The sequence below is a fragment of the Dipodomys merriami genome, unplaced genomic scaffold (genome assembly GCF_024711535.1).
Source record: "Dipodomys merriami isolate MVZ:Mamm:240054 unplaced genomic scaffold, mDipMer1.0.p SCAF_11, whole genome shotgun sequence".
NCBI lineage: Eukaryota > Metazoa > Chordata > Mammalia > Rodentia > Heteromyidae > Dipodomys > Dipodomys merriami.
Window position 1 is genome coordinate 8,657,126 of NW_027202382.1, and position 12,545 is coordinate 8,669,670.

The window sequence follows — 12,545 nt, forward strand, 5'->3', positions numbered from 1 at the left end:
TTGCTTCCCACCCCATCTCCATCTTTATCTATCTCTGTAACTATCTCTGATTGGGAATCCTCTCAGTCCAATAACAACATACAAGGTTTCATTTACTCTAACATTTATAAAGAAAGCAGGGATGAGAATAGATGAAAACACCACAACATTGTTCATCTTAGAATAATACATAACAAATACAAATTGCACATTATAGAAGTTTTGACATTCATTTCTGTATTAGTTAGAAACTAATTTGGTTGTGACAACAAGCAAGAAACAATAGCAGTTGGAGAAGACAGTTTATTTCTCTTTACACATCAAAAGTAGGCAGGTGGACCTCTATCCTTTTCCTGGGCCATCCTCCATACCTGGCTCCATCTTGTAATCCAATATGGCTGCTCCAGCTCCCCACTAACACACCCTCATCCTCATCAGAAAGTGGAAAATCAATCTCCTTTTCCAAGCACAACAGGAACTTCGTACCCTTTGTCCTGAGTCCCACCTCACTAACCAAATATTAGTCACATTATCACATATAATCATCAGAACAGTCAGGGAAATCGGATTTTAATCAAGTAGCCAAGTTCTGAGCTAACCTTCGATTACAAAGGATTGGATGTTCTTCTATACCTGTCAGTTTACACACTTGTTCACACACTCTCTCTCACACACACCCATATAAACATATACACATACAGTAGCAAACATCCTTAGCAGGTGTTGCTATGGAAATTGTTCCAGTTTCAATATCGTGTTGATGTTCTATTGTGCTAAAAGATGAGATTGTGTAAAAGATGAAAATGAATATAAATCACTTGCTAATATTTCTTTATTTTCTGCTTGCATAAAGTACTCTTCCTTTGTCATCTGTGCTACTATCTTTTCTTTACTTACCTATCCCTGCTGTGTCAACTTCGGTCCTATTCCCAGAAAACAGAAAATGATAGCTTTCAAAGACAAGAAATGCACATACTTGATCTGACCAAAGAAGACATTTTTCATAAAAGTTTCTGGACTTTTTAAATTAGTAATTGTTACTACTGCATTTGTCTACAAATTATACCAAACTCTACAGAAATGTAGGGACCTGACTAGTTTCTTAAATTTTGTCTTACTATAATATCTTAAAGAAAGAGCCCAGAGAGACGCACAAGAGCATCCAAAGGCTAACTCAAGTCTGTTCTTCTGTTGTGACCTGCAACAAGACCCTTCACTTCTTTGTAAACCTGTTTCTCCCCCCCCCCCTTATAAATCAGAAAAGAGTCTTTAGGAGACTTAAATTCATTTTAGAAAATTACCAAGTTTGGAGAGTAAGTTTGGCCAAGAAGAAAAGCATTTGGGCATTGCTCTTTTTTTCGTTTGTATGTTGGTCATGGGGCTTGAACTCTGGGCCTAGGCATTGTCCCTCAGCTCTTCAGCTCAAAGCTAGAGCTCTGCCACTTGAGCTACCATGCCACTTCTTTTGTCATTGCTCTTTTAGACAGAAATGGTACAGTATGGAAGATCTGTAGTCACTCAAGCAACAGGTGACAATATTGGCAAATTTAGAAGACATAGAGAAAATATCCATTGTACATTTCATAGAGCATTTTTAGATTCATAGCAAAATTAAGTGGAAAGTACCAAGTTCCTATATCCCCCTCCACACTCACAGCTTCTCTGACTTCCAACATGGTTCATATTTTATCACTGATAAACCTAGACTAACACATCACCATCACCCAAAGTCCTCCATTTTCTCTGGTGTACACTGCTGTAATATTGTACATTCTATGGGTTATGACAAATGTATAATGGCATTTATCACTTATTTATATTTCACTAAAATTCTCCTGCTCTTATTCTCTCTTTCCTCAGCATCTCCAGCAACCACTGAGCTTCTTACTACTATATCCATAGCTCTGCCTTTTATACAATGGTGTAGAATTGTAATCATGTAGCACAGAGCTTTAAAAATTGGCTCTTTTCCCTACGTTTCCTTCACATCTTTTCATAGCTTAAAAGCTTATTTCTTTTGAACATTGAATAACACCCATTGTCCAGATATTCCATAGTTTGTGGATACCTTGCTTAATTTCTAGTTTCAGCAATTACAAAGGAGGCAACTTTAAATATCCATGTGCAGATTTTTGTGTGGACGTGGGTGCAATTCATTTAGGTAATTACCAAGAAAAATGATTATTAAATTTTACAGTAAGATGTTGTGTTTCATAAAATACTTTGACATTATCTCTTTTCATGGCTGTGCCATTATGCTGGTCATCCAGCATTGAACAAGAGTTCATGTTGCTCCACACTCTTGCAGCATTTGATGGTATTAGTATCTTGGATCTTCCCAATATAATACATACAAAATGATATCTCATTGTTTTAATTGGCAATTCTCAGATGACATAGGACATTTAGCATCTCTCAGACATTACTTGGTATATATCTTCTTTAATATTTCTCTTGTACATTTTGAAATGTGGTTGCTCATTTTCTAATTATTGATTTATGAGTTCTTTGTGAATGTTGGATAATTACCTTTTAGACTATTAGATATGTCTTTTGAAAAATATTTTCTGACAGTCTAACCTGTGACTTTTTTTTTTTTATTGCAGGGCTTGAACTCTGTGCCTGGGCACTGTCCCTCAGCTCTTCAGCTCAAGGCAAGCACTCTACCACTTGAGCCACCACACCACTTCCAGTTTTCTGAGTGGCTTATTGGAGATAAGAGCCTCATGGACCCTATCCTTGTCTGGCGAATCTCAACCCCCAGACTTGCCTCAAAACCCCTGCATAGCCAATGCTATTCCTACCAATGTAATCCTGTTTAAACAACCTTTACAGAGGAGGAAAAAGGATAACTAACTGGGAGGTGGGTCTGCCATTAAAACAAAAAAAAAGGGAGGAGAATCTGTGGGGAACACAAGCAGCAAAGATGGCACTGAGAGAGAGTAGAGTGGGCAGAGCCCAATTTACCTTGAAAGCTTAGGTGCGTGACAGGGTGTGAGCTTGACAGTAATTGGTTCCTCTTCCTCCCCTACCATGCCACCCATCCTTTTTGGCTTTAAAAAGGGCTGCTCTCTGTTAATAAATGAGTTTTATGCCTGCTTGAAAAAAAAAAAAGAGTCTCATGGACTTTTCTGCCCAGGATGGCTTTGAACCATGATCCTCAGATCTCAGCCTCCTGAGTAGCTAGGATTACAGGCGTGAGCCACCAGTGCCTGGCTTAACCTGTGACTTTCGTTGTCATTCTCTCAATCTTATCTTTTTCAGAGTAGAAATTTTTAATGATAAGCAAATCCAACCTACCATTTCTTTCATAGATGATGCCTTTGGTGTAACATCTAAAAGGTCATTGGCAAACCCAAAGTCATCTAGATTTTTCCCTGTAATGATATCTTCTATGAGTTTTATAGTTTTGCATTTAGTTCTATGGTCCATTTTGATTTAATTTATTTTTTATTTTTTTTTTTTTTGCAGTATTCAGGATTGTATTCAGGGCCTTACACTTGCTTGGCTGGTTCTCTACCACTTAAGCCCCGACTCTAGCCTTGGGCTAGGCTAGGCTACATTCCTTCTACTCTGGGCTTCCTCACATCCCTGGAAATGACAGGCACCAGCCACTGTGTTGAGCCATTGTATTTGCCCTCAGCTGGGATTAACAGACATGCATTACCTTGCCTGGTATTGGTTGAGATGAAATCTCACAAACTTTTATGCCTGAGCTGGCCTCAAATTATGATCCTCAAACCTGTTTCCAAAGTAGCTAGGATAACACAAACTATGTTTTGAGAAGCAGCCCATTTTAATTTTTAAGAAGTTGATAATGTCTATGTCTGGATCCCCTCTTTTTGCTTATATAGCTCAGGAATAACCAGATGGAAGACACACATAAAGCAATGTATGGGAGCTGAAGTGGCCAGAAGCTTCTGTTCCCAGACAGGGGCATGCCACCTTCCCAGTACATCAATGCAGTCATCAGTCCAAAAGGTCCAGTCTGCATTTTTAAATTGTACATCTTTCTTTCTCCTATATCAAAAGGATAGAAACTGTGAATGGTGGAGAATTTTTCCTGGTGCCTGACACATTTTTTATAATTAAGGCCAGGTATGATAGCATATATACTCTAATTATGAGTACTCAGGAAACAGAGATTGGGAGGATTACTGTTCAAAGTCATCCTGGCCAAAAGTTAGCAACACCTCTATCTAAATTAATAAACCTATCATGATGGGTCATCTCTGTAATCCCAACAACAATTTGGGAGGTATAGGTAGGAGAATGCCCATAGAAAACTGGCCCTGGAGAAAAATGTGAGCTCTACTGGAAAAATAAGAAAGAAAGAAAGAAAGAAAGAAAGAAAGAAAGAAAGAAAGAAAGAAAGAAAGAAAGAAAGAAAGAAAGAAAGAAAGAAAGAAAGAAAGAGAAAGAAAGAAAGAAAGAAAGAGAAAGAAAGAAAGAGAGAAAGAAAGAGAGAGAGAGAGAAAGAGAGAGAGAAAGAGAGAAGGAAAGAAGGAAGGAAGGAAGGAAGGAAGGAAGGAAGGAAGGAAGGAAGGAAGGAAGGAAGGAAGGAAGGAAGGAAGGAAGGAAAGGAAGCTGGATATATGGCTCAAGTGGTAGAACACTTACCTAGTAAGTGTAAGGTCCTAAATGCTAGGTCTGCTAGGGAGAACAGCCCTGCCCTGTTTCCTCTTCACCTCCTTGAAACCAGTAATCACCTGACTGTCAATCACCTGGTTGCCCCTCCTTGCTTCCTCTTCACCTTCTTGAAACCAGTAAAAATCTGACTGTCAACCAGCTGGTTTCAGGTAGGTGAATTGGAAGAGGGGAGGAGCTGTTCTCCCAGGCAGACCTAACCCGAAGTCCACACCCTGGAGCTATACATAAAAAAAAAAAATATATATATATATATATATATATATATTTAAAATAAGACATATTAATAAATAGTAGTTAAATTGAATTTAAACTATAAAAACAGCAACAGGAAAGGTTAAAAATGCTAAGCTCAGAACAGCAATGTGAAACGATACCATTGCTTCAACCACAGTGTTAACTATCACTAGCAAAAGGACAGAAAAAGTTAAAACAGTGCAAAATTATAAAGTAAAGATGAGGAAAAAAGAAATAAGCCAGATAAGAAGAACTATAAAGCAGAAATATTTACATGTAATCAACATGTAAATTCTAGCTATTTACATGTTGATTATATGTAAATAAGGATGCTTTATTCTTGATGACTTTGTGAAACAATTATTTTTATTTATTCATGCAGCAACTTTTGTCAGAGATTTTGGGTAGCTTGTCCAGCCTGCTATAGTTAGGAATATAATTCTAATGTTATCAGTATAATTCCAGACTTAATTGATTCTAAAAGACAAAAAAAGAAAGAGGAAGAAAAGAAATAAAGCAGCCTAGTTCAGAGGAAGAGTGATTATCTGACTGGATAGGAAAAACAGAAAAGGAAAGAAAACTCCATGACCTTGAAGTAGGTGAAGAGCAATTGATGGATTTTGACAAATTCTTCATAGAAGGCAGTCAAGAAAATGCATGAGAAGGGAATAAACCAAAGACAAAGGGGAAAGGAGGAAAGATTAAAAAAAAAAACTCTTCCATTTCTTGGCACTCATTTCAGCAAGTATTGTTTTATAGGATCTTAGCACATAGCTATTGAGCTCTTCTGGACTCTTCGTCTTGTATGTAAGTTTATCTGATTTGGGAAGGGGAAGGGGAAGTACAGAAATGGTGGGACAAAGGGTGAACAATTCTGCAGTGAAACCTACTAGACACTATGTTGGAAATGAACTATGTAGCTTTGTGGAGAAGGAAGTTGGGGGGAGAAACACTGAGGGAGAAGGAGGGAAAGAGTGACACTGTACAAAAGGAAATGTACTCATTACTGGACTCATGTAACAGGGAATCCCTCTGCACTTCATCTTTACAATAAAATTTAAAAAAAGAAAAAAAACATGAGAAAGACAAATAGAGGTCAAAGACAGAAAAGATTTGCAAATGAAGAAAGAGATAAAGGGGTAAACTGAGCCTCAGTATGCAGTATGCATGAAGATCCCTGAAATGAAAGTCTATAATTACAATGAAGTAACTTCACCTCGTGGAAGAACAAATCAATTCTTCTGGAATTAAAGACAAGCATTTCAGGAAAAGGAGATGGAATTAAAATCACAATATTGCTAGATTTTGGATGGAAACAGTGACATGTAGGCCATTCCATGAACATGCCCATAAAACATACAAATGGGGGGCCCATTCCCCTGTGCATACATAAAACCTGGGGATTTTAGGCTGAGCGCATTAACCCCTCCACCACTGGAATCACTTCGGAATCTCTATCATCCTCATGGTTTTATGTCTAACAATGACTTAGGGTTGACAAAAGTTGAGCTGGAGTTAAACAGACCTGTTCTTAATTCTCATCCAGCATTTAACTTGGGGACTTTTAGGAAAAAAATATCTTAGACTGGCTTTCAGAATCTGATTTCTCATGCATCAAACATCTTTCTGGCTGGGTTCTGCCAAAATTAAATAAGATAGTGTATGTCAATTTGATCATGTGATCAACAAACTACTATTAGCCTGCCCCATGTAGGAACTAAAAGGACATAATTTTTCATGGGAAGGCACTGTAACTGAAAGGAGAGATCACTGTGTTCAAGATAGGTTGACTTGTGAAATTAAAGGATGCTGGCAGATATCCTTTAAGGCCTCTGAAACATGGAACCCTAGTCATTCAGAGTACCCAAGCAAGACTCCCAGGAAGAGGAAGGAGTACTGAATGGGCCTTACAAAGGGAAAGGGAAAGCAGACTAAGTGGGAAACCAACCTAAACCTATCCCTCTCCCACCCACACTCCCTATCAACATATTCTAATAATAGTCCCAGCACACTGATTGCAAATCAAAACTCCGATTAGAAAATTCTGGCTTCTCCCTCAGTGCAGGCAGAACTGCATAACTGCATTTAAGGCTACCAAATATATGTATGTGTGTGTGTGTGTGTGTGTGTGTGTGTGTGTGTGTATATATATATATATATATATATATATACACACATATATATATATACATATATATATATATACTGACTGTATAATACAACAGTTCTGTATGTATATATATTATTGACTGTATAATACAACAGGTCAGTGATATATTCACAATGTGACTTGTCTCATTTCCACTTGGTTTTCAAAGGAACAGTACACAGGAGCAAGCTGCTAGGTTTATATTTTTTGGCAGTGGGTGATATGTACCCCTGTCTGTCCCCTTCTTATTTTTTTTTCTACTTGCTGTACTCACAGACTTGCAGGAACTCACTGAATAAATTGTCTCTTCCTCACAGCAGCCAATGTTAAGAGGTCCCTGGTGCTAACTGAAGTGTTTACAATGGAACATTAACTCTTTCAAGTACTCAGTGGATTCTTTAGGGACCTAGGGTGTTAAAAACAAGAGAAAAAAATGGTTGTACAACTTTCTGTTCCCTCAGAAAGGTAAACTTCTCTTACACATATCACTTTTAAAAGTAGTTTACTTTTTCTTGTCACCACCCTATCTCTTATCTTGGGTTTCTGACTGGCATATAGTCTTGGAATTTTTGAGATGTTGAATTCTATCTTCTCAAAGCACCAGGCCCATGATTTCCAGCTTCTTCTTACACATGCAACTCTTGTCAATCTATGGAGCAACATTGTCTATGTGGTCTTTCCAGAAGTAGTTCCAATTTATCTTTTTGACTTCAACTCTTACTAACATTTTACATAAATCCCAAGCCATTATACTGAATGGTCAGTGGTAGAGACCAGAGTGTAAACAGAGAATATATTTATTCTTTTGCACCATTTATTCTCTGCCACATCAGACTTTTTTTTCTCTACTCTTATATGAAATCACAAGTGGGTCCCATAGCTAATAGCTAATTCAGTCATTCCTGACTGATAAACTATCCTCTAGCTTCCTTCAGTAATAACTGAAGCTCTATTATTATTATTATTATTATTATTATTATTATTATTATTATTATTATCTTTATGTGGTTGTATAAAGAGTTGCCATTTAACAAAGGAATTTTTTAACACAAAACACATCTTAATTAATGTCACTCCTTTCAATATTCTCACCTACCCCTCCCAATCTACCCCTTCCTTAACTTTTCTTAACTTTGTAGATGTACAATTGAATTCTTAACTGCATTCTCCCTCCTTCTCAACATGCATCTACCTCTCTCCCTTTGACTCCACCTCATCCCTTTCAAGTACCCATCTCCTGGTGTTTAAAAGTCTTATGCATGCTGATCATCAGTCTTTCAGTTCCTTCCTTCAATCAAAAGCCGCTCTTCTCACACCAGGCCAGGCCCATGACTTCAAGCTTAGAAGCCTGTAGTAAATGAAGAGTGATGTGGACAACTTCCATTTGCTCTGTTAGCTGCCCTTCTCCCATCCAACACTAGCTATGGCCTCTGACTCCCCTAGAGCTGTCTGAGTTTGTGAGGGACTCAAGAGACTGCACGGCTGATGCAGGGCAGGTGAGCTCTGAAGACAATGGAACAACTAAGACTGGCTCTTTCTACTGCAGAGGCTTTTCAGGCTTCTAGAGAGTAACTTCTCTCAAGTGCCTGATGATGACATCAACCATATCTTTCACATCTGACTGCTTAAGACTCTTCCTTTCTACTGAAGATTTGAGAAGTTCATATCAACCAGTATCCAGAGTATAGAAACTTTTCCTACAAGCATTCTTGCACAAAGTCATCATTTAAAAGTAAAAAAAATGCACTTGGCCCACTCATTTGTCCATTAAGCAAAAGAAATTCAGTATGGGTCACCTCAGTATAAGTCATCTCAGTACTGGGGGCAGCCCTCTTAACTTTTCCTCTCTTGCCTCATACTGAAGCCATAGGAAACACACATCAAGGAAACCATATGGTCCCCTTAAAGTTAAAAGTTAAAGTTAGAGGTGTCTAGCTTGCCTAGAGATCAAAATGATCATTCCTTTTTTTTTCTCCCTGATGAACGGGCATGATAAATGGAAAGCTCAAAGACGATTACAATGGAGAAAATTCTTCATCCAACTATTTTGCTTCTCTTTCAAGTTTCAGATCTTTCTCTTTGATGGGTGGCCACTAGTAGAACTGCTTTCATCATTTCTTAGCACAGTCTGTGGAGGTTCATGTCAACTCCATTTAGCACGTTGGTGACTTGTCCCTTATTGTAATGTTCTAGGTCTTTGGAGTCTCAAAATAAAAAAGGGGGAGGGAGGGCAAAAGGGTAAAAAAGTACAGCAGTGGAGCTCACTGGATATTGATGAAAAACTATCCGACTTGGGAGTGGAGACAGGAGGAAGGGGCTAGGAGAGAGCGAGGAAACTGAAGACACTGTACAAAAGGAAATGTACTCATTACCCGACTCATGTAACTGTAATCCCTCTGTATGCCACCTCTATAAAAACAATAAAGTAAATTGACGAATAAAAAAGAACCCAAAATGCCATTTCAATATCTTGCCATGGTAGGATGGCTTGACATTGGCATAATACTTTTCATGTTTTACTTCCTTCTTATTCAGATTATTTTGTGATCTTTCTAAAATCTTCATACCATTCTTAAAGACTCACTTCAGAAGATAACACATTTTATACCTTGCCTTTAGCATTCTATCCCTCTTAGCCTAGTGATTTCTAGGAGTCTAATGACATTTTTAGGTGCTTTACCTTGTTTCTGGACCATATGTGTTTTTTTGTGTTTTGTTTTTGTTTTTGTTTTTTACCATATGGTTTTTGAAGAGTTTTTCCAACACATTATCTTTGTGAACACCAAGCTATGTGCTCAAAACTTTTTTCAACTTCTTAAAAGGCTCAACTTACCAGCAGGTGTTGACATTCTAGCTATTGAGGAGGCTGAGATCTGAGCATCATGGCTCAAACTTTCCTGCCTGGTCTGGTAAGACTCTTATCTCCAATTAACACCTCCACACACACACACACACACACACACACACACACACACACACACACACAGACTTTTGCTCACAAACAGGAAGTGGCACTGTGGCTCCAAGTGGTAGAGTGCTAGTCCTGATAGCCCAGAGCAAAAGAGCTCAGGGACAGTGCCCAATCCCTGAGTTCCAGCCCCATTACCGCCCCCCCTCAGCCTGCCCCCAAAATAGCCAGAAGTAGAGCTGTGGCTCATGTTAGAGCCCTGGCCTGAAGCTCCAGGTAGGTACCCATGTCCTAAATTCAATCCCCAGGGCCAGCACACGTGCACACACACACATTTTTTAAAAAGTTTAATTTACTATAAGATCTAGCAACTCTGTTCCTTGTTAGTGGCTTAATAGAATGTCCCTAACCAACTTGCACATGAATGCTCATAGAAACATCATTCATGGGAGCCCCAAACAGGAAAAAATCCAATTGTTCATTGACTTGTGAATGGATAAATAAAACATAGAATATCTAGATGGAATTAGATGGAATGTTTTTCTCAACCACAAGCAAGAAACAAAGCACTGATAGCTGCTACTACACACACACACACACACACACACACACACACACACACACACACACACACACACACACACACACACACACACACACACACACACACACACATATATACAGCTCACAGGCATTACGTAAAGTAGATGCACAAATGATGACCTTATTGTGTAATGTAATGTACAATGCAAAATTCCATTAACATAACTTCCATTGATTAAAAATGTCTAGAAATACCAAATTTATAGAAAGTAAATGACTATATAGATATATCATTTACTTTGCCTGGCTGGGGGTTAGAACTGGAGATTAACTATAAATTGTCATACTAAGTACAGCTGCTTCACACCTGTTATCCTTGCTGCTCAGGAGGCTGAGATCTGAGGACTATGATTTGAAGCCAGCCCTGGCAGACAAATCTGAGAAAAACACTTATCTCCAACTAACCAGCAAAAAGCTAGAAGTAGAGTGGCTCAAGTAGTAGAGCACCATTCTTGAGAGAAAAAGCTAAGGGAATCTGTGAAGTTCTGAGTTCAAGCCCCAGTACTAGCACACACCAAAAAAAAAAATGACCTGAGGAATCAGATGTTGAAAATGTTCTCCTGGATTAAGGTACAACTTCAGGGAATTTACAAAAAGTCATTGCACTATATACATAAATGAATGAATGTAAATTATCTCAGTAAAGACACTTTTTTTTTTACAAAATGGCTTGCTCAGTGTGATTTGGGGCATATTTCTTTGATGTCCGCTTCTTATAGATGTTAATACTGCTGAAGCCAGATACAGTTCAAAACGAAGGTGAGCCGGGCCTCTGGACCATGCCGAGCTCACAAAGTCATAAACAAACATATTGCTTCCATATCAAAAGTCAGGATTCTTAAAATTTCGATGTGAGGTTAGATCACAGTGAGATTGAGTGCAGCTGCAATGCACCAGTGGTTTTCTGGCAGTGAGCAGAGATGTTGTTTCCCCGAGTGTCTAGTTTAATAAGAAAGAGTGACTTGAGCACTGGGCATTAAAATTTCCTCATAACCTGAAAAAATCTTGTCTTTGTGGGATTTTTAAATCCTAAATTGGATCTTCGTAGCAGAGTAATTTAGAAATCAATCAGCTTCATGAGCAGCAAATGAAAAATGTGGGGAATCAATGCTCCCTCTAGATATTTAAAATAAAATCATACTTTAAAAATGATCCATACCACAGGCTACTGTTAAAATATATTTTTTATGTAAGAGAATGAATATAATTCATTCATCACTGCAGATGAGATTTGAAAGTTCCACACAAGGCTTAAATCTTCTGATTTTAAAGAATAAATGTAACAATTGTAATTATCTGAATTTATTATATCTTAAGATATTTTGATTATTTCCATTGTTAAGCATCTATAGAAATTTGTCTAAATAGTCCAGGCTTTGGTGACTCAATTCTAGCTACTTCAGAGGTTAAACTCCAAAGAATGGCAATTCAAAACCAACCCAGGCAAGACAGTCTGAAAGACTCCATTTCCAAAATCATCAGCCAAAAGCAAGTCTATAAGCATGAACCAAGTGGTAAAGCACCAACCAAAATACTCAATGAATTTTTATTGTGACTCTATTGATGAGCTCACATAACATCAATAATTGTTGATTCTTCAGAACTCCCAAGGTTTAAACAATTTATTCAGAGGCAGCAAACAGACATCAAAAAATTAACAAAATTTGTTTTTATTCTAACAACTCCAAAAACTGTCCATTGAGTAATAATTACATATTCAAAACAGACAAAAATATACCAAAATCCTCAGAAACTCATAACCACTTCATTTCACAATCACTTATGGAAAGACCACAATAGCTGCTAGGTTAATGTTTTGTAACTCCAACAAACACCATGATTCACATCTCAGGTTTCAACCAATTTCAGAAAAGAAGAATGTATAGCAGGAATATCGACCAGGAAGTGAATCTTTCTACTTAATTATGCCAACCCAAAGGTAAATCCACCAGTAGACATCCCATCTAGGCATTAGCACTCTAGTCTAATAAATAGTTATGGAGTGTCTGCTGCGTGCCAGGC

The 12,545-nt window shown here is 37.9% G+C and overlaps 1 long non-coding RNA gene across 1 annotated transcript in view; it reads right to left on the bottom strand.

The window, feature by feature from the left end:
- Positions 1-12,545, bottom strand: part of LOC138816001 (uncharacterized) — a 69,252-nt gene that overhangs the window by 20,212 nt on the left and 36,495 nt on the right. Inside the window, exon 2 of the long non-coding RNA XR_011368536.1 lies at positions 7,287-7,418. This is a non-coding gene — a long non-coding RNA (uncharacterized lncRNA). The remainder of the gene's footprint in view (positions 1-7,286; positions 7,419-12,545) is intronic.